This window comes from Dendrobates tinctorius, unplaced genomic scaffold (genome assembly GCF_039654945.1).
Source record: "Dendrobates tinctorius isolate UK_male_01 unplaced genomic scaffold, ASM3965494v1 ptg000128l, whole genome shotgun sequence".
NCBI classification, from domain to species: Eukaryota; Metazoa; Chordata; class Amphibia; order Anura; family Dendrobatidae; genus Dendrobates; species Dendrobates tinctorius.
In genome coordinates this window covers 9,317,179-9,337,081 of record NW_027361796.1, presented here as the reverse complement: position 1 = coordinate 9,337,081, position 19,903 = coordinate 9,317,179, and positions in this window count along the sequence as shown.

Genomic DNA, 19,903 nt, shown 5'->3' with positions numbered 1-19,903 from the left:
ATGATTCTGCTGGTACATTCACTCAGAGCACTACATTGTCCTCGCAGTGTACAGAGCCAGATTTTGACCCTGATGAGACTCAGGTGCCCCTTCCCGCACACTATACCACCATACACGGTGACACAGAGAAAGGTGCACATGACATAGAAGAGGAGGTGATGGATGACCCAGTTGTTGACCCAGATTGGCATCCATTGGGGGAAGAGGGTGCTGCTTCCAATAGCTCAGATGAGGAGCATCCACAGCAGACATCGACATTGCAACAGCTGTTATCTGGCAGTCCCGGAGCACTCCAAAGACAGGTTCCAAACATCAAAAGAGTTGCTGGACAGCTTGTCCAGAGGGTCAAAAGATCACAGCGTGCTAGGCCGCAAAATGTCTGCCAAAGTAGGAAGAGTGCAGTGTGGCAGTTTTTTGAACAAAATCCTCATGATCAGGCCAAGGTTATCTGTAAGAAGTGCGCAAAGACCTTTAGCCGAGGGAAAAATCTGAAAAATTTGAATACCAGTTGCATGCTTAGACATTTAACCAGCATGCACTTGCAAGCGTGGACACAACACCAAACCTCAAGTGCCACATGTGCAACTGATCACAACGAAGGTAGTCAGCAACGCTACATTGTTTCCCCCACTGTAAGCACACCGGTTAGCACAGCAGCAAATGTTGAGGTGTCGTTGCAAGGCCACAGCAGTCAGGGAATCCCACTGTTATATCAACGAAAGACTGATTCTAGGCCATCAGAAAGAATACCAACTCCATCACCATCATCAACCCTCTCTCAGTCCGCCCTGTCCACCGCTACTTCCACCATATGCAGCTCTCAAGTCCAGCTCACCCTCCCAGACACTATGAGTAGGTCAAGAAAGTACTCAGTCTCTCATCCGCGTACACTGGGTTTGAACGCCCACATTGCCAAACTAATCTCGTTTGAGATGATGCCCTTTCGGTTGGTGGAAAGCACAGCTTTCCGCGAACTCATGGCCTATGCAGTACCACGCTATGACCTACCCAGTCGCCACTTCTTCTCTCGCAAAGCCATCCCAGCCCTCCACCATCATGTGAAAGACCGCATTGTCCATGCACTCAAGCAGTCAGTGAGCGGAAAGGTGCACCTCACAACTGATGCATGGTCCAGTCAGCATGGCCAGGGCCGTTACGTGTCCATCACTGCGCACTGGGTTAATGTGGTGGATGCAGGGTCCACAGGGGACAGCGGTGGTGGGACAGTGCTGCCTAGCCCACGGTCTAGGAAACAGTTGGCTGTAGGCGTTCGACCCTCCTCCTCCTCCTCCTCCTCCTCCAGAAGCGACAGCTCGTCCACAGAGCGCAGTCGTACGAGCACTCCATCTGCAGCTGCCACTGTTGCACACGATGTGTCCCCCTATCGAGCAGCTAGTGGAAAGCGTCAGCAGGCTGTGTTGCAGATGATGTGTTTGGGCGACAGACACACCGCCGAGGTGCTGGCCGAGTACTTGAAGCGACAAACTGAGTCATGGCTGGGCAGTGTACATCTTGAGGCAGGCAAGGTAGTTAGTGATAACGGCCGTAATTTTGTGGCAGCCATAGCCCTTTCAAAACTCAGCCACATACCTTGCTTGGCTCACACCTTGAACCTGGTGGTGCAGTGCTTCCTCAAAAATTATCCGGAGTTAACAGCCCTGCTCCAGAAGGTGCGAAGACTGTGCGCGCACATCCGCCGGTCGCCTGTACACTCCGTTCGTATGCAGAAGCTGCAGCGATTGCTCCACCTTCCCAACCACCGCCTCATTATCGACATTGCAACAAGGTGGAACTCCACCCTGCACATGGTGGAGTGGCTGTGCGAGCAGAGGCAGGCCATAATGCATTTGTGGGAGGATACACGGCCAGGCACTTTGAGAGCAGACATGGAGTTGACAGGCGTGCAGTGGTCGAAGCTGAAAGACCTTTGTAAAGTCCTTCAGTGTTTTGAGGAATGCACACGGCTGGTAAGCGCAGACGACGCCATCCTAAGCATGAGCATCCCACTTATGCGTCTGCTCATGCAAACTTTGACGCACCTTAAGGAGCAGGCGTCTGCAGCCAATGTTGATGAGGAGGAAGAGGAGGAGGGAATCCTTGATGACATTCAGCCATTGTCTGCTCAGGGACCTCTCCTGGACGAGGTGGAGGAAGAAGAGGAGGAGGAGGATGATGGGGATGATTACTTAGGGGAGGAGGATGCATCTCGTGGGGCAAGTGAAAATGTTGGCGTGGCAAGGTCTGGTACAGGGTTTGTGCGTGACTGGAGGGATGTGGATTTGCCAGAAAGTGCTCCTCCACCCAGCACTCGCAGTGCATCATTGACACCGGGAACATTGGCCCACATGTCAGATTATGCCTTGCGGATCCTAAAAAGGGACCCCCGCATTGCCAAAATGATGAACGATGACGACTACTGGTTGGCCAGCATCCTGGATCCACGCTATAAAGGCAAATTACAAAACATCATGCCACAGGAAAACCTTGACCTAATATTGGCTAATAAACAAGCAACTCTGGTAAATTGGTTGCTTGAGGCATTCCCAGCACACAGCAGCGGTGATGGTTCTCACACGAGCCGTACGGGCCGGGGGCAGCTTGGCAGAGGTGTTTGTGGTGCACACAGCAGAAGTGGCGTTGGAGACAGGGGTTTCATGACAATGTTGTGGACTGATTTTTCAAATACCGCTCACACAACTGGTAATACTGCATCGATGGAAAGTGACAGGAGACAGCAATTGTCAACTATGGTTACAAACTACTTTTCCTCCCATATCGATGTTCTCCCACACAGGTCATTCCCCTTTGACTATTGGGCCGCTAAACTGGACACCTGGCCTGAATTGGCCCAATATGCCTTACAGGAGCTCGCTTGCCCAGCTGCAAGTGTGCTATCGGAAAGAGTCTTCAGTGCAGCTGGATCAATCCTGACAGAAAAAAGGACCCGTCTGTCAACCCAAAATGTGGATGATCTAACCTTCATTAAAATGAACCACGCATGGGTTTCCAAGGATTTTGTCCCACCTTCCCCTGATGACACATAGGGTGACAGAAAAATGGCTTGCTTTGGTCCACCTCTTCCTGGTACTTCACCTATTTCGCCTTTTGCATCAGTTGAATGTCCAACATCAACATATGCCACTTTCTAAAATTCCCTAACTGTGCTGTCTCCCCCCCATGGCCGGGGTCACCACCTAGCGCACGACACCGTGCGAGTGCCGTTGCCCTGGACAGGTGGGTAGGCCGACTCTTGGGCGCGGGTACTGGCACAGGGTCCCTCATAGTGCAATCAAGTGTCTCTGACGGTGGTGGTGCACACCCGCCGTCAGACACACCGCTGTACTATGAGGGGCCCAGTGCCAGTACCGACGCCCACGAGTGTGCCCCCCTTGCTTGGCCAGGGCCCCAGCATTTGCAATCTTTACCTCTCCCTGCTCCTCCGCTGTGTAATCTGGGCCGTCAAATCCATACTGTGCCTGACACCGTCTGAGCCTGCCTCCTGATGTATAGACATATATTTTGAATGTGTACGCTATCCATACATGTTATCCGGGGATACGGTACCCCTTCTAACCTTTGTGCAATGACGTGCAATCCATACTGGGCATAACACCGTCTGAGCCTGCCTCATGCTGTATAGACATATATTTTGAATGTGTACGCTATCCATACATGTTATCCAGGGATACGGTACCCTTTCTAACCTTTGTGCAATGACGTGCAATCCATACTGGGCCTAACACCATCTGAGCCTGCCTCATGCTGTATAGACATGTATTTTGAATGTGTACGCTATCCATACATGTTATCCAGGGATACGGTACCCTTTCTAACCTTTGTGCAATGACGTGCAATCCATACTGGGCCTAACACCGTCTGAGCCTGCCTCATGCTGTATAGACATATATTTTGAATGTGTACGCTATCCATACATGTTATCCGGGGATACGGTACCCTTTCTAACCTTTGTGCAATGACGTGCAATCCATACTGGGCCTAACACCGTCTGAGCCTGCCTCATGCTGTATAGACATATATTTTGAATGTGTACGCTATCCATACATGTTATCCAGGGATACGGTACCCTTTCTAACCTTTGTGCAATGACGTGCAATCCATACTGGGCCTAACACCGTCTGAGCCTGCCTCATGCTGTATAGACATATATTTTGAATGTGTACGCTATCCATACATGTTATCCGGGGATACGGTACCCTTTCTAACCTTTGTGCAATGACGTGCAATCCATACTGGGCCTAACACCGTCTGAGCCTGCCTCATGCTGTATAGACATATATTTTGAATGTGTACGCTATCCATACATGTTATCCGGGGATACGGTACTCCTTCTAACCTTTGTGCAATGACGTGCAATCCATACTGGGCCTAACACCGTCTGAGCCTGCCTCATGCTGTATAGACATATATTTTGAATGTGTACGCTATCCATACATGTTATCCGGGGATACGGTACCCCTTCTAACCTTTGTGCAATGACGTGCAATCCATACTGGGCCTAACACCGTCTGAGCCTGCCTCATGCTGTATAGACATATATTTTGAATGTGTACGCTATCCATACATGTTATCCAGGGATACGGTACCCTTTCTAACCTTTGTGCAATGACGTGCAATCCATACTGGGCCTAACACCGTCTGAGCCTGCCTCATGCTGTATAGACATATATTTTGAATGTGTACGCTATCCATACATGTTATCCGGGGATACGGTACCCTTTCTAACCTTTGTGCAATGACGTGCAATCCATACTGGGCCTAACACCATCTGAGCCTGCCTCATGCTGTATAGACATATATTTTGAATGTGTACGCTATCCATACATGTTATCCGGGGATACGGTACCCCTTCTAACCTTTGTGCAATGACGTGCAATCCATACTGGGCCTAACACCGTCTGAGCCTGCCTCATGCTGTATAGACATATATTTTAAATGTGTACGCTATCCATACATGTTATCCAGGGATACGGTACCCTTTCTAACCTTTGTGCAATGACGTGCAATCCATACTGGGCCTAACACCGTCTGAGCCTGCCTCATGCTGTATAGACATATATTTTGAATGTGTACGCTATCCATACATGTTATCCGGGGATACGGTACCCTTTCTAACCTTTGTGCAATGATGTGCAATCCATACTGGGCCTAACACCGTCTGAGCCTGCCTCATGCTGTATAGACATGTATTTTGAATGTGTACGCTATCCATACATGTTATCCAGGGATACGGTACCCTTTCTAACCTTTGTGCAATGACGTGCAATCCATACTGGGCCTAACACCGTCTGAGCCTGCCTCATGCTGTATAGACATATATTTTGAATGTGTACGCTATCCATACATGTTATCCAGGGATACGGTACCCTTTCTAACCTTTGTGCAATGACGTGCAATCCATAATGGGCCTAACACCGTCTGAGCCTGCCTCATGCTGTATAGACATATATTTTGAATATGTACGCTATCCATACATGTTATCCGGGGATACGGTACCCTTTCTAACCTTTGTGCAATGACGTGCAATCCATACTGGGCCTAACACCGTCTGAGCCTGCCTCATGCTGTATAGACATATATTTTGAATGTGTACGCTATCCATACATTTTATCCGGGGATACGGTACCCCTTCTAACCTTTGTGCAATGACGTGCAATCCATACTGGGCCTAACACTGTCTGAGCCTGCCTCATGCTGTATAGACATATATTTTGAATGTGTTCGCTATCCATACATGTTATCCGGGGATACGGTACCCTTTCTAACCTTTGTGCAATGACGTGCAATCCATACTGGGCCTAACACCGTCTGAGCCTGCCTCATGCTGTATAGACATATATTTTGAATGTGTACGCTATCCATATATTTTATCCGGGGATACGGTACCCCTTCTAACCTTTGTGCAATGACGTGCAATCCATACTGGGCCTAACACTGTCTGAGCCTGCCTCATGCTGTATAGACATATATTTTGAATGTGTACGCTATCCATCCATGTTATCCGGGGATACGGTACCCCTTCTAACCTTTGTGCAATGACGTGCAATCAATACTGGGCCTAACACCGTCTGAGCCTGTCTCATGCTGTATAGACATATATTTTGAATGTGTACGCTATCCATACATTTTATCCGGGGATACGGTACCCCTTCTAACCTTTGTGCAATGACGTGCAATCCATACTGGGCCTAACACCGTCTGAGCCTGCCTCATGCTGTATAGACATATATTTTGAATGTGTTCGCTATCCATACATGTTATCCAGGGATACGGTACCCTTTCTAACCTTTGTGCAATGACGTACAATCCATACTGGGCCTAACACCGTCTGAGCCTGCCTCATGCTGTATAGACATATATTTTGAATGTGTACGCTATCCATACATGTTTTCCGGGGATACGGTACCCTTTCTAACCTTTGTGCAATGACGTGCAATCCATACTGGGCCTAACACCGTCTGAGCCTGCCTCATGCTGTATAGACATATATTTTGAATGTGTACGCTATCCATACATGTTATCCGGGGATACGGTACCCTTTCTAACCTTTGTGCAATGACGTGCAATCCATACTGGGCCTAACACCGTCTGAGCCTGCCTCATGCTGTATAGACATATATTTTGAATGTGTACGCTATCCATACATGTTATCCGGGGATACTGTACCCCTTCTAACCTTTGTGCAATGACGTGCAATCCATACTGGGCCTAACACCGTCTGAGCCTGCCTCATGCTGTATAGACATATATTTTGAATGTGTACGCTATCCAAACATGTTATCCAGGGATACGGTACCCTTTCTAACCTTTGTGCAATGACGTGCAATCCATACTGGGCCTAACACCGTCTGAGCCTGCCTCATGCTGTATAGACATATATTTTGAATGTGTACGCTATCCATACATGTTATCCGGGGATACGGTACCCCTTCTAACCTTTCTGCAATGACGTGCAATCCATACTGGACCTAACACCGTCTGAGCCTGCCTCATGCTGTATAGACATATATTTTGAATGTGTACGCTATCCATACATGTTATCCGGGGATACGGTACCCTTTCTAACCTTTGTGCAATGACGTGCAATCCACACTGGGCCTAACACCGTCTGAGCCTGCCTCATGCTGAATAGACATATATTTTGAATGTGTACGCTATCCATACATGTTATGCGGGGATACGGTACCCCTTCTAACCTTTGTGCAATGACGTACAATCCGTACTGGGTCTAACACCGTCTGAGCCTGCCTCATGCTGTATAGACATATATTTTGAATGTGTACGCTATCCATGCATGTTATCCAGGGATACGGTACCCCTTCTAACCTTTGTGCAATGACGTGCAATCCATACTGGGCCTAACACCGTCTGAGCCTGCCTCATGCTGTATAGACATATATTTTGAATGTGTACGCTATCCATACATGTTATCCAGGGATACGGTACCCTTTCTAACCTTTGTGCAATGACGTGCAATCCATACTGGGCCTAACACCGTCTGAGCCTGCCTCATGCTGTATAGACATATATTTTGAATGTGTACGCTATCCATACATGTAATCCGGGGATACGGTACCCTTTCTAACCTTTGTGCAATGACGTGCAATCCATACTGGGCCTAACACCGTCTGAGCCTGCCTCATGCTGTATAGACATATATTTTGAATGTGTACGCTATCCATACATGTTATCCGGGGATACGGTACCCCTTCTAACCTTTGTGCAATGATGTGCAATCCATACTGGGCCTAACACCGTCTGAGCCTGCCTCATGCTGTATAGACATATATTTTGAATGTGTACGCTATCCATACATGTTATCCGGGGATACGGTACCCTTTCTAACCTTTGTGCAATGACGTGCAATCCATACTGGGCCTAACACCGTCTGAGCCTGCCTCATGCTGTATAGACATATATTTTGAATGTGTACGCTATCCATACATGTTATCCGGGGATACGGTACCCTTTCTAACCTTTGTGCAATGACGTGCAATCCATACTGGGCCTAACACCGTCTGAGCCTGCCTCATGCTGTATAGACATATATTTTGAATGTGTACGCTATCCATACATGTTATCCGGGGATACGGTACCCTTTCTAACCTTTGTGTAATGACGTGCAATCCATACTGGGCCTAACACCGTCTGAGCCTGCCTCATGCTGTATAGACATATATTTTGAATGTGTACGCTATCCATACATGTTATCCGGGGATACGGTACCCCTTCTAACCTTTGTGCAATGATGTGCAATCCATACTGGGCCTAACACCGTCTGAGCCTGCCTCATGCTGTATAGACATATATTTTGAATGTGTACGCTATCCATACATGTTATCCGGGGATACGGTACCCCTTCTAACCTTTGTGCAATGACGTGCAATCCATACTGGGCCTAACACCATCTGAGCCTGCCTCATGCTGTATAGACATATATTTTGAATGTGTACGCTATCCATACATGTTATCCGGGGATACGGTACCCCTTCTAACCTTTGTGCAATGACGTGCAATCCATACTGGGCCTAACACCGTGTGAGCCTGCCTCATGCTGTATAGACATATATTTTGAATGTGTACGCTATCCATACATGTTATCCGGGGATACTGTACCCCTTCTAACCTTTGTGCAATGACGTGCAATCCATACTGGGCCTAACACCGTCTGAGCCTGCCTCATGCTGTATAGACATATATTTTGAATGTGTACGCTATCCAAACATGTTATCCAGGGATACGGTACCCTTTCTAACCTTTGTGCAATGACGTGCAATCCATACTGGGCCTAACACCGTCTGAGCCTGCCTCATGCTGTATAGACATATATTTTGAATGTGTACGCTATCCATACATGTTATCCGGGGATACGGTACCCCTTCTAACCTTTCTGCAATGACGTGCAATCCATACTGGACCTAACACCGTCTGAGCCTGCCTCATGCTGTATAGACATATATTTTGAATGTGTACGCTATCCATACATGTTATCCGGGGATACGGTACCCTTTCTAACCTTTGTGCAATGACGTGCAATCCATACTGGGCCTAACACCGTCTGAGCCTGCCTCATGCTGAATAGACATATATTTTGAATGTGTACGCTATCCATACATGTTATGCGGGGATACGGTACCCCTTCTAACCTTTGTGCAATGACGTACAATCCGTACTGGGTCTAACACCGTCTGAGCCTGCCTCATGCTGTATAGACATATATTTTGAATGTGTACGCTATCCATACATGTTATCCAGGGATACGGTACCCTTTCTAACCTTTGTGCAATGACGTGCAATCCATACTGGGCCTAACACCGTCTGAGCCTGCCTCATGCTGTATAGACATATATTTTGAATGTGTACGCTATCCATACATGTTATCCGGGGATACGTTACCCTTTCTAACCTTTGTGCAATGACGTGCAATCCATACTGGGCCTAACACCGTCTGAGCCTGCCTCATGCTGTATAGACATATATTTTGAATGTGTACGCTATCCATACATGTTATCCAGGGATACGGTACCCTTTCTAACCTTTGTGCAATCACGTGCAATCCATACTGGGCGTGAGAACGGCTGGCGAGCTGTTAAGCAAGCTACAGCACCTGTCCAGACAAGTACAGGGATTCCCTAGCGAGGAGACTTATTTGATTGTTTTCTATGTTGGGACAGCAATTTTTGGGGAGCACTATACTCTGGAGAATGATAGATGGGGCCCACCATACACTGGAACATTCCAAAGGTGGACATCAGACACTGGAGCAGCATTTACAGGGCCCATTATACACTAGAGCATTAGAAATGGGGCCCATTATGTTTGGAGCATTATTTGGGCCCATAAGACAGTGGAGCTTCATCCATGGGGACCAACATATACTGTAGCATTATGTGGAGCTCATCATATACTGTTTCAAACATTATATGGGACCAATGATTTTGTATGGAGAAATAGATGGGCCTCGTCATGAGATGTAAAAAGTGAGGTATTTTTCATTGTACTATACCGCTATTTCTCTGCCGTATCGGAGCATGATGAGTTGTGGTATGTGTTAAAGGGGCGCTCTTTCGCCCAGGGCACATGAAAACCTGCAGCCAGCCCTCCCCCCCCACAAATTTAGCCAAATAACCCCCATTTTTCAGTGCATAACTTGTATTATGAAGTTAATTAAGGTTGACAAGCTTAAGTAAGAAGAATTGATGCTTTTGGCATTAAAATGGGCACTGTAGGTGTGTTTCCTGTCCTCCTCTCACTGCCGACTTTTATTCCCCATTGACTTACGTTGGGTTTCGTGTTTCGGGACGACCCCGACTTTTCCCTATAATCGGACGATCTTGCTCGACCCGACTTTTGGAAAAGTCGGGTTTCACGAAACGAAACGCGACCCTAAAAAAGCAAAAGTCGCTCAACTCTAGCTGTAACCATAATCATCAACATTAACAGAAATAAACACTTGAAATAGATCAATCTGTGCGTAATGACTCTATATAATATGAGTTTCACTTTTTGTATTGATAAATAAATTAACTTTTTGATGATATTTTAATTTAGTGAGATGCACTTGTATATGGTATTGGCAGTAAAACACCTTCAAGGGGAACTAATGGACTCGCACTATGGAAACAGTTAACTGTATTATAAGCTGAACTACTAGAGTTAAGGACCACCTTGTCACAGTGGGATGACTTTTATGCACTTTTGATCAAAATAGTGTCAACTAAGTACCCTATGCTATTTATATGTACTATTACTATTTTTTTTACTGTAGGGTACCGGACCTTTTTGCTTTTATCCCAGGTTCTGTCTGTTAATAGCCACAGTGTGAAAATGTGCACCTACACATTGCACTGACACCAACATGTGTTCTGGCTCACTTATTTGTTTTTTATTTAGCTTTTTTGTACTTTGTACATCCAGTGGCATATCTCCCCCATTTTGGGCCGTGAAATTTGTTTATATAGCTATGCACAGGTGTCTGTCTGAAAAATAGGCACTGGTTCCTGCTTTGCCCCATCTATTTTGAGGCTTGTTGTCACATAACAAGATGAACTACAAGAGTTAGAAACCATCCTGATACAACCGTGTACAACTTGTGGGATGACTTTTAGGCTCTTTTGATCAAAATTGTGTCAACCAAGTACCCTATGTTATTTACAGAGGGTGAATTAAGTATTGAACATGTCATCAGTTTTCTAAGTAAATATATTTTAAAGGTGTTATTGACATGAAATTCTAACCCTAAGGCAGTAACAACCAATCCAATTCACACAGGCAAATAAATCAAACCATAGATGTCCATAAATTAAGTTATCTATTTATATAATTGCCTTGTAATGTTTTCATTTCCTGTTCTGTCCAGATGTCACCGTATCCCAGAATTCCAAGTGGAGGAAGTTCACCGACCGCCATATTAGGACACCCAAGTGTTGGGTGTCTCAATATGGAAACTGCTGCTGGTATCAACCTATTGCGTGGTACCACCAGCGGAACACCATCGTGCCACACACACACACACACTCTATATGCCGCATGCACCACACACACACTCACAAACACTCACACACTCTCACACACTCACACACACTCACACTCTCACACACTCGCACTCTCACACTCTCACACACACTCATGCAGCCTCTTGCGTGGTACCACCAGCGGAACACCGTCGCACTGCGCCTGCACGAATTCCGCCCAGGCGCAGTGAATCATTCGGCTGATCCCAGCGACAGATGCGCGATGTGTCTACAGGCAGAGGAAGCCAGTCCCATTAAAGGGGTTTTCCCATGAACAAAAGTTAATTTTAAAAATTGGCTGTGTCTGACCGTGTACGGAGCATACCACACCTCCTTGGCAGGGGAGGAAGCAAAAGACAATACTGATATTACAGCAGGGGATCACAGAGGATTCATTTTGTGAAGTAAAATATTTCACTGACTGCTTTTAAACAATATTTTACCTCACAAAATGAATCATCTGTGATCTACTGCTCTAATGTCTTATTGTCTTTTGTTTCCACCCCTGTGCCTGTGACTTCAAAATTGTCGCATTGGTCACCACCCATCTTGAAAAGTTTTCCCCTCCCATATACTAATGTGCCACAAACAGGAAGTTGATATCACCAACCATTCCCATTCTTTTTTACAGTTAATAGGCCTCTGTGTCTGTACTGCTACATATTTAGACTGTTAACTGGTTCATGCAGCAACAGGAACACCCGATCCTTACACTAGGGATGGTCCACACAATGAAAACAATAAAAGCAATTGTTACCACCCACCTTTCGTGTCTCCCCTTTTTCCCTCATAGACTGTAAGCTTGTGAGCAGGGCCCTCATTCCTCTTGGTATCTGTTATGATCTATTTGTTTATTGCTACGCTATGCTGTAATGTCTATTGTCTGTAAAAGTCACCTCCATAATGTAAAGTGCTGTGGACTATGTTGGCGCTATAGAAATAAAATTATTATTATTATATTTAGGTGTATCCATATAAATGGCCCACCCTGTATTTGCTCATTTTGTTTTTATCCTAGGTTCTGTATATTATAAGTTGGCTAGTTTTCTGAACCAGGCGTGTTTACAGACAGCCAGACAACCCTTTCAACATTTTATTATTAGTAGTATTATTTTTTTTTGTCTATTTCTTCCGTGTAGTTTAGAAGAACAGAATGCGTTCAGGCAAGAGTAATGCTATAATAAAACTGTCAGGAAATTAGAAATCTAGCCTCTAAAGCTAAGAGTACCTAAAAGGACTACATTACATTGGTAACATTTTATTGGGGAGAGCTGAAACAGTGTCATGTTTTTACTATTTTGCTGTTTGTAATGTTCATTCCTGAATAAACAGATGAAGTGCATAAAACGTGTTTGGTAAGATGAAAAACCTTTTATGGCGAGACTTATTAGGTGCTCATGGGAGTGGGAGGTATAAGTCATAATTGCCATTCTTTAAATGAAAGCATCACAGATTTTATAACATCAAACTTAATAATGGAACATTCCAAACAAATGAATAGTCTTTGTATAAGAGAGCAGAACATTAAGGTGTGGGACTGGTCCTGCAATTCCATCAAACAGGTTTATGGACAATAGAAAAATGTAGCTATCTAACTAGAACAAATGCGAAGGACTAGAAGCTTTATGAATTAAATGACAGAGTATTATAGATGCAACAGCTACATTTCTATTGTATAATATAATAATAATGTCTAAAAAGAGAGGGTACATGTATTTACCTGCCCCATGACTATAACTACAGATGTATCTTTCCATTTGAACTGATTGTCTGCAACACATAATACATCATATATATACATACATGATAAATATATACATATGATACATATATTTATTTATATATGGATATATAGATGACTATATATCTTAGTAAATGGACAGTATGTGTATATACAGTGCCTTGAAACTTGAAAAAAGTATTCATGCTTGTGAACTTTTCCATATTTTTTTACCTTACACCCACAAACCTAAATGTATTTTATAGCGATTTTGGGATATAGCACTTGAAAGTGGAAAATACTTGTGATGTGTGAAGGAAATGATCCATGGTTTTCTAATGATTTTAAAAATATAAATCTGGAAATTGTGATGTGCATTTGGATCACCTGCCAGGGCAGTGGAGATACTCGGTACTAGGCCGGTGTCTTAAAGGGAATGTGTCACAGTAGCATTGACCCGGTCCGTCGCCATTGGCCTCCAAAGGAAGGGAAACATTTACAAGGGAGATAAGAGTTTATAATAAAGTATTTGTGACGCCACCTGTGGTTTCTGGTCAGAGATGACCAGTGCTGCAGAGCAGATCCTCTGGGACTGGTGGTGATGTAGCAGAGTTGGTACAGCTCTCCACAGGCAGAGCTTTGTCCCAGGGCAGTGGTGTAGTCAAGATGTTGTGTTTGATGGTGGTAGATGTAGCAGAGTTGGGTAGGTGATGCAGGAAGAATTAGAGGACACAGCTGGGAGCAGTTCCAAAGGTTTACTCACAGTTCTCAAGAGCCGGCGATGCCCGCTTGATGCTGCGTCCTCCAGGTGAGGGGTTCAGCAAACTCCCAGGTAGATCAGGATTCACCTTTCCAGGACTCCCTTCAGTTTATGCCTTTTGTGGCCGTCTCCCTGTGCTGATTTCCTCTCTCCTGTCCAGCACCTTCACAAGCAGTGTCCCAAGCCAGCAAACTCGGATCTTGTCGGGAATAACCTCTAGGTACCTGGATCCAATGTGTCTGCCTTTTCAGTGAATGGTTGTGGATTTAGCTGCAGTACTTGCAATGCTCGTAACCTCTGGTTGATCTAGCTGAGTCTATTGTTCACTCCACTAGTTTTAGGGCCAGTCCCTAGACTGCGACCTGATCCCTCCACCCGACGTTATCTGGCGTGGAACGAGCCCCACGGGCAGTATGGTCACTGCACCGTGCCTCTAGGATCCCTTCCCTCTTCAGGGAGCTTCCTTCTCTCTTTTCCTTCGCTGCAGCTCCTCCTGACAGGGAGCTGTTTCACACATGCCTTTCCACTTCCTCCCCTCCTGACAGACTCCCCACTAACTAAACTCTTCTCCCGCTCTCATCCTACTAGCTCCACCCACCTCCCAACACCCTTTACCACCCAGGCAGAGTCGAAATCCTCCTCCCGTAGGGTACATCCAGATGCCCTGCTGCTATAGGGTGTGTTTTGGGTGCAGGTGTTAGAGTCCTGTGAGGTGCCCCTCTTTATCTGAGAGTGGGGTACCACACCTCTGGGTGAGGTGCAGTACCACTGTGGCAACTGAACCCTCAAGGGTGCCACACATTTGTATTGAGCTCTGCCTGCAACTGTTAACTTGTTAAATGAAGCATTACATTTTTGACAGAGACATTTAACATCTGCAATCAGGGGGGTGCGTCATTCCATGACATGATCGCTGGGTGCTGATGAGTTGCTATGACAGCCCAGGGTCTGCTGAAGATCCCAATGCGTGTAATAATGATACAACCGGTGAAAGCCAATGTTTGGCCACGACACACTAGCATTTTTTTTTATTATTTTAATTTTTTACACTAGCATTTTTAAAACCAGTCTCATTTTGATGCAGGAGAGTGGGACGAGTGCTATGCAATTTTCGATTACTTTGTGAGTGCAATGCATTTTTTTTCTAGTTATGTTTTTTCATGTGTTTTCACTGAAAAGCATAAGCAATCCTTGGGTCTAAACCTATAAAAATCCTCTTTCCCATATTCCACACTGGGCGCACATATATCTAGTTTGGAGGTACCCTCATATTACCCCTGGAGGCTGGTTTTGGTGTATTTTTTGGCAAAAACATGACTTTTAGCACTACAGAGTGTATCCTTTTCCACTGGTCGTTATCTAGGTGCTATGAGCCCTACCCAATACCCAATTGTAGCTGATCTGAGGAGGAAGCATCAATACTGAATTAGTGACAAGCGAATGTGCTCATTACTCGAGTTTTCCAAGCAGGCTCGGTTGTTCTCCGAGTATCTTGGGCATGCTCGTAGATTATGTTTGTGTCTCCACAGCTGCATGATTTGCGGCTGCTAGGCAGCCTGAATACATGTGGGGATTCCCCAACAAACAGGCAATACCTGCATGTGTTCAGGTTGTCTAATAGCTGCAAATCATGCAGCTGCGGATACACAAACATAATCTATGAGCACACCCAAGATACTCGGAGAACAACCGAGCATGCTCGGAAAACTCGAGTAACGAGCATGCTCGCTCATCACTAGACTGGATACACAAAAGGTAACTATAATAGATTATATAATGAGCTACCCGTAGAATGTAAGTCCGCAAGGACAGGGTCCCCTCCCCTCTGTAACAATCTGTCATTGTAAATTTGTTTATTGTTAACGATATCTATAACTTTGTATGTAACCCCCCTACTCATGTACAGCACTGTGGAATTAATGGTGCTATATAAATAAATAATAATAATAAAGCTTCGCATGCATCCTCAAAAGTTTTCACCTTCACTTGGATGAGCGTGTCTACATTTGACTATCTGTTGGAGGTGCTGAGGCCGGGAATAATCTACCAGAAATACCACCATGCGGCGCCGTATATCTGCTGAGGAGTGACTTCTTCTGACACTAAGGTAATTTGACCTAGCAATTAACCATTATTTTTTTAAATATGTTTTTACCTTCAGGTTTTTCACATTTTGACAGACAAATTTTTTTTAATGTAAATACCTTAGTCCATTTCTTTCTATAATAATATGTCTTTCCTTAGTGTATGTAAATCTTTGCGTATGACTTGGTTTTACCGCGTTTAGCAACAAAGCCTTAAATTTATATTATGCTTGCCTTATTTTGTATAAATATAAAGTTGCCTTTATTATGTTCCCCTAATTTTTTTTGTATTAAAAAAATGTATAAATTGCTTGCCCTTTTCATTTTTATATTTTCGCATGATTATTATGTTCGCATGTTGTTTAAATAATCTTTGACACAATCTCATTATTTGTTTTAAAATTTTTCAAATAGGTTCCTTTCTGCTGGTGTTTCATTTGCGGCCCTTCATTTATAGAATTCCTCCTGGGAAAGTCAACTATTTTTGCAATTGTCAAGAACACATGTCCTTAGATATGTTTGAAACTCCATTCTGTTGTCACACCAGCGCCAGCACAACTTGACTGGGAGCAGATCTCACGTTTTTTGTTTTTTTTTTAGAAAAGACGCAATTTCCCATCTGACTTGGGGTCTTATATGGGAAACACATCAGGGTCAAGAAGCTTCCAAACTCCAGCTCACAATATTTCAATGAAAAGCAGCATTTTTCGGTTGTACTATTGGCCTTAATTACATGTTTATTATTGTTGATATTGGGGCCTGTAGCTGAACAGTGGATTCAAAAATGTTTCAAACATTTGTTATGGGTCGGTAGTTTTTCAATAATGACCTTGCTTTCTCACCTTCATGTGTTCTCCTGGGGTAAAAAGGTGAAATTTCACCATATTTGTTTGTTTCGAATGAGGCCTTTCAATTAACTATACACATCATGCTGTCATACTCATATCGGTGCCTCAATCACTAATGGCGAATTTTCAACTATCGTCTATCTCGTGCCCACCAAATGGTGGGGTGTACGTTTGGCATCCTGTGTGCAAAATGGCATGTGCTTCAGTATGCCCTACAACTCAGTGAACAGAATTCTAATGGTGTGATCAAGGCATGTGTGGTGTTACACAACTTTACCCACATGCATAAATGTCTTTATGAGGCAGGTCCTGAATGTCTTTATGATGCAGGTCCTGAAAATGAACAGGATGTGCCCATTCCCCTTCCTTGCGCCAACTGTCCCATCTACACGATGACAGTCTTGTGACATTAAAATTCGGGATCATTTTGCCTCATCAAATTTCCTCACTCCAGAGGGTGAAACACCATTGCAGGAATCGCAAGTTATTGTTCCATGAAATAAATATGGGTTATAGTATAGCATAATATTTTTTAATTGGATTTGTGCTTTCATGTGTGAAACATCAACATATGTGTTTTTTTTACATTAATAACTTGTAAAATGTATTTTATTAAATGAAACATGGCTTTTCTGTTAAACCAACGTTTAATAAAAGAAATAATTATAAATATCAAATCCACATATTTATTCATATGTAAATATCAATCAGATTTTCAGATTTGTTAATAATACCAACAAAAAATATATTGATTCAAAATAGCAAGAAAACATAATAAGAGTTGAAAAATGCTACCTTTGCAAATTCTGGTAGGTAGGAGACCATGGCTGGGAGGCACAAATGTTGCCATACCAAGATGGTGGTGGTGAAAAAAAGCTTTGGCCCATTATCTTCGGATGAGATTACCCTGAAGGGCAAGGGTATAGAGGCCTCTATGTTTGTGGTTCATGGGTGTGTTGGTATTGGTCAGCATGAGTACAAAAGAATACCTCTCAGTAGGACCATGCATGGACCAAGGTTGTGGCCAATCAGGTACAAAGGAACCAGACATTTGGCCTCCTGGACAAGGCCATTCGCCATGCCTTCACCCACTCATCTGCTCATACACAATGGGCTGGTGTCGAGACCCAGCTGGTGTAGATTACTAAATAGGGAGCTGATTTGGTGTTGGATTTTGTGAGGAGCCCACATTGCAATCCTCCTTGTCTGCTGGGCGCAGATGGTTTCGATGTGACTGGTGCCAGTTCTCAAGACACTCAAAGACCTCCTGTGGATTATGGAGTCTCCTACAGACCTCCAATATTATATGTAATACATTTCGCATATTGCAGCTGTACAAGCTGGTATATTTCATACAGGTACCTGGCAAGGCTCCACATAAATGTCTCCTCCCTATCATCATTAACTGTGCGCAAAACATAATCCATAACACCACTATCAACCTCACGCCTGGGTGTGATGATGGACAGCTGCCTCCCGTGCCTAACTCTTCAAGGGATGGGGGCTGCAACAGGGACGTTATCAAGACGGTGTAGGGCTGTTGCTCCAGTGTCCTTCTACTTCCTCTGAGGCTGGTGATGGTGCTGTTGGTGCTGCTGATTTTACTGTTGATGGTGCTGTTGATGTTGAGGATGCTAGTACTGCTGCTGGGGCTGATGTTCTGACTTAATCTGATGACTGGCCTGCTGCTGGTTGAGAATCCTCTCCCGATTCTGCCAGTGCATTCAAATGGGCGGCATCTGACTCCAATGCCATCTCCCTGTCCAGTAAGTTGGATTTAGTTCTGGAAGAGAAATAAAACATGTCATGTTGATGATAAAATAATAATTATGTTGCATATAAGAATGAACAAAGGTTAAACTAGCCATAACTTATGGTCATAGCTACATAATAGGGGCAAACAATGCAGCGTGTCCATGTATATATATATGCTCTCTTACTGGATGCCGCTAAAGCACTTTTGGCACGCTGTTGCTGCACCCTTCAATAAATATCCCAACAGCTGTGCCAGTGACAGGTGATATCATTGACTGTTTGAAAAGGAAATAGAAATTAACTGAAATCAATTGACAAATAAATAACGTACATAACATAAATTTAACAATGATTGCTGTTATCTTCAAATATTAAAAAAAAATATAAACAAAAAAAAATGGAGAACATATAAAGCCTACTTAAATTAAAAATAGGCTTTAACTTTAAGAACTTACACAATTCATCAGAAAAGTGTGCATGTGTCCACATAAACAATTTAAGCAGATTTTGCAGTGCTGACGTACAGGTATGCAGTTACATTTCGGAAAATTACTAAAACATTTAACGCTGATGTTTATTTAAATATTAGCTATAACTTTTTTAAAAAAGGACATACAGAAATGGACATTTGAATATTTTTGGGGGTACTTACTCATTGCAGTTTGCTCGTCTCGTGAGCTCGCTTCATAGTTGAGATACATCTGGCAGCATATGTAGGCCCAAGATATATCATGGGGGCCCTTTTTTCCCATAGCTCAGGATTCTGCTGCACAAGGATGATCAGCATCTCCACATTTATATGAGGTGCCATGGTTAGGGTCTCCATGGAGACGTGTGCTTTTTTTGCAGGTTGCTAGGATAGTTTGGGCTTACAACTTCAATGGGCTAATGGAATTTCCGACCACATTGGAGAAAATTTGCAAGACAATGGCATGACATTTGGATTGTCCATGTATAAAACACAGTATATAAAAGATGAAATCCCCCCTATTGCCCTATTAAAAATAAAACAATAAAATACACATATTTGGTATTGCTGCTTTCGTAAAAGTCTGATCTTTCAAAGTATAAAATAAATTAATTAGATCAGTAAATGGCTTAACAAGAGAAAAATTTGAACCGCCAGAAATACATTTTTGCAACAGTGCAAAAGAAAGCAATAAGAGGTGATCAAAACATTTTACCCACCCCAAAATACTATAAAA